Here is a 4,340-nt window from a genome sequence, read left to right as displayed (position 1 = left end):
GACCAGGCTGGCCTTGAACTCTCAGAGATCTGCCTGCCTCTGCCTCCCAAGTGCTGGGACTACAGGCATGCGCCACCACACCCGGCTAAATTTATTTATTTATTTATTTAATTTTTGGTCTTTTTGAGACAGGGTCTCCCTGCAGCCCCAACTGGCCTGGAACTCACTATGTAGACCAGGCTGGCCTTGAACTCACAGAGATCCACCTGCCTCTGCCTCCCAAGTGCTGGGACTACAGGCATACACCACCACACCCGGCTTTATTTATTGAGAAGGACATTTAAATACTGCCATCAGGGGCTGGAGAGATGGCTCAGTGGTTAAGAACACTGGTTGTTCTTACGCAAGACCCGGGTTCAAATCCCAGCACCCAAATGGCAGCTAACAACTGTCCTAAATCCAGTCTCAGGGGATCTGACAGCCTCTTCTGACCTCCGTGGACATTGCAAGACACAGGCACACTTACCTACATGCAGGCAATATACGCATATGCATAAAATAAAAAAAATAAAAATAAAAATAAATAAATAAATGTTGCCATCAAACAGCCATGGTTTTGTCTTTGCTGCAGTGGGGTGATGGAGCTCATTAATGATGTGTCTCATTTTAAATATGAATGTTATGGTTTGCATATAGTGTGCCCCACTAGTCCCCCATGTGGGGATACTGAGAGGTGGTACAACCTTTAACAGATGGGGTCTAGTGGGAGGTAGGTAAGTCATTGGGGGGATTAATGGAGATCTCTTGGAGCAAATCAGCATGCTGAGAATGGGTTGCTATTAAGAGAGTGAGCTAACTGGGTCTGATGGCCTCAGGCCTATAATTTTATTTATTGGGAAGTTGAGGTAGGAGGGTCACAAATTCAAGGCTAACTCAGGCTATAGAATGAATTCAAGGCCAACCTGGGCAACTTAGACCCTGTCTCAAAAAGTTTAAAAAAGGGGGCCAGTAGAGATGGCCCATTGGTTAAAAGCACTTGCCGCTCTTGAGGAGCACCAGAGTTCAATTCCTAGACCCACCTTGGGCAGCTCACAACCTCTGGCTCTAAGGGATCTGACTTCCTCTTCCGGACTCTAAATGCAGCTGCAGTCACAAACATGTACCCACACAGACACAGATACACATAATTAAAAGTAAAAATAAGGGAACTGGAGAGGTGGCTCAGCAGTTAAGAGCACTGGCTGCTCTTGCAGAGGACCCGGGTTCAATTCCCAGCATCCACATGGTGGCTAACAACCACTCCTAACTCCAGTTCCAGGGAAATGTGATGCCCTCTCTGACCTCCATGGGCACTGCAGAGCACGGTGCATTTACATATATGCAGGCAATATACTCATACACATAAAATAATAAATGTAAATAAATAAATACATGAAAATAGGGCCTGGAGAGCTGGCTCAGTGGTTAAGAGCACATACTGCTCTTGCAGAGGACCCAAGTGAAGTTCCCAGCTCTCACATCAGGTGGTTTGCAACCTCCTATAATGCCAACTCCAAGGGGAATCCAACAATTCTGGCCTCAGGCACTTGCACTTATGCGCGCGCGCGTGCACACACACACACACACACACAACACACATTCATTTGCATTAAGATAAAATATTTTAAAAATAAAATAATTTTTAGCCGGGCGTAGTGGCGCATGCCTTTAATCCCAGCACTTGGGAGACAGAGGCAGATGGATCCTTGTGAGTTCAAGGCCAGCCTGGTCTACATAGTGAGTTCACATCAGCTGGGACTGACTACAAGGAGACCCTGTCTCAAAAAGACAAAAAATAAATAAATAAAATAAAATAATTTTTAAAGTTCTTTTAAAGATATAGCTCAGCAGTAAAGTGCTTGCCCAGCATACAAGTTCAATGCCCTGCACTGGAAAAATAAGTGAATTAATGAACGGATAGATAGGTAAGTAGGTAGGTAGATAGATAAATGGATGATAGACAGACAGACAGATAGACCGACAGACAGAACCTGAACTCCAGCATCTTGTCTTGCCATGACTTCTTCCTCTCCCAAGCAACTCCTCCATGATGCTCAGAGCTGGGCAGATTCTGGTACTGTGTCTTGAACTTTCAAAACTCTGAGGGGGGGAGGAGGAGGAGGAGGAGGAGGAGGAGGAGGAGGAGTTACGGACAGTTGTTAGCCACCATGTTGAGTGCTAGGAACTGAACCCAGGTCCTCTGCAAGAGCAGTCAGTGTTCTTCTTAACCACTAGGCCATCTCTCTAGGCCCACCATCCCTCTTTCCACTTTTTATTTTAAGCAGTCCAGTAGAGCCTTGAACTTACTCTGCAGCCCAGGCTGGCCTCGAGGTTGTCATCTTCCTGCTTCAGCCTCCTGTATAGCTGGGACCACAGGCCTATGCCACTGGGCTCAGCTAATAAAAAGGACCTAATTACCTTCTTTAAAACTTTTTGAATTTCAATTTTTAAATTTATTGTTAAGAATTTTTATTTATTTTCATTTATGTGTGTAAAGTGCATGCCACATGGGCACAGGTGCCCACAGAGGCCAGAAGAGGGCATCAGATCCCCTGGAACTGGGGTTAACAGGCAGTTGTGATCTACTTGAGATGGGTGCTGAGAACCAAAATCAGGTCTTCTCCAAGACCTGGTATTTCTCCAGCCCCTTATCATTATTCATATTGTTATTACTATTAAAGTGTGGATGTATGATGTGTGTATGAATGCAGGTGCCACAACACACTTGTGGAGGTCAGAGGGCAACTTTGTGGCTGGAACTTAGGTAGTGCCTTTACCCAATGAGCCATCTCTCCAGCCCTGAACTGCTTTTGTTCCTCCATTTCTTCTAGAAAGCTCTCAGGTTTCTTTGGCTGTCTGAAGAGAGATATTGGTAACTGTTTTCTCTATCCTCACCCCTGGCCCTGTCCCACTAACTACTAAGAATAACAAGCTTCTTTCTAAAATTGGCCAGTAATGGAGCTTGGTGCTTGGTCCCCCATTTTGGGGTGACACCCACAACTCTGTCCAAGCTCTCCTCCATTTCTTCTAGAAAGCTCTCAGGTTTCTTTGGCTGTCTGAAGAGAGATATTGGTAACTGTTTTCTCTATCCTCACCCCTGGCCCTGTCCCACTAACTACTAAGAATAACAAGCTTCTTTCTAAAATTGGCCAGTAATGGAGCTTGGTGCTTGGTCCCCCATTTTGGGGTGACACCCACAACTCTGTCCAAGCTCTCAGCCTGTACCATGCAGGAGACTGGAGGTATCCCCATATGGAAGCTGGCTCCTCCCTGAAGTTCCCTGTATGATGTGTGTATGAATGCAGGTGCCACAACACACTTGTGGAGGTCAGAGGGCAACTTTGTGGCTGGAACTTAGGTAGTGCCTTTACCCAATGAGCCATCTCTCCAGCCCTGAACTGCTTTTGTTCCTCCATTTCTTCTAGAAAGCTCTCAGGTTTCTTTGGCTGTCTGAAGAGAGATATTGGTAACTGTTTTCTCTATCCTCACCCCTGGCCCTGTCCCACTAACTACTAAGAATAACAAGCTTCTTTCTAAAATTGGCCAGTAATGGAGCTTAGTGCTTGGTCCCCCATTTTGGGGTGACACCCACAACTCTGTCCAAGCTCTCAGCCTGTACCATGCAGGAGACTGGAGGTATCCCCATATGGAAGCTGGCTCCTCCCTGAAGTTCCCATCCACAGAGCCTCTGAGGGCTTTGATGCCCGCCACTGGCCCGATGAGGCAACCGTGACTCTAAGCTATGACAGAAACAGGACTGCCTGGGAGCGGTCGTCCCAATCAGCCCTGAAGGCTGGCTCAGCTCTGCAGGTCATTTCTAGTCAATGCGGTGCTGCTGCATCTGAACTTGGAACTGCAGCGACTGTGAACTTGGTACCCACTTCCCCCTTCCCTGGATGTGAGCCCCTCTGCAGAGGCTTTAAGAGGCCTGGGCTTGACATAAGGACCTTCCTGGGCACACACACCCCAGTCTGTCCTCCCTGGGCTGCTCTCACTGTCACCACAGCAGGCTCCAGGGTGAGGAGGTGGAGAGGACACTGTGGGCTCTGTCTACCGTGAGGCCTTGTTAAGTAGGCCAGTGAGTCACCAGGCTCTGTGCACTCTGCCACATCCGGATCCGCCTCCGGCTCCCAGAACCGGACTCCTTCCTACTCAGGCTCCAGGAATCTTGCCTGGGTTGTTGTGTCCTGGCCTTCCCAAGGTCCCAGCTGTCCCCGAAACTCAAGGAATCAAGCCTGGAGACTGCCAGAGAGGACGATACCCAGAAGGTGAGGAACACAGAGGAAGAGACAGGGCGGAGGGAAGGAGACAATGAGGGCTTTACACCCCAGTCTGTCCTCCCTGGGCTGCTCTCACTGTCA

This window comes from Nannospalax galili, unplaced genomic scaffold (assembly GCF_000622305.1).
Source record: "Nannospalax galili isolate Female #2095 unplaced genomic scaffold, S.galili_v1.0 scaffold401, whole genome shotgun sequence".
Taxonomy (NCBI): domain Eukaryota; kingdom Metazoa; phylum Chordata; class Mammalia; order Rodentia; family Spalacidae; genus Nannospalax; species Nannospalax galili.
Note: the sequence above shows the minus strand (reverse complement) of the source record.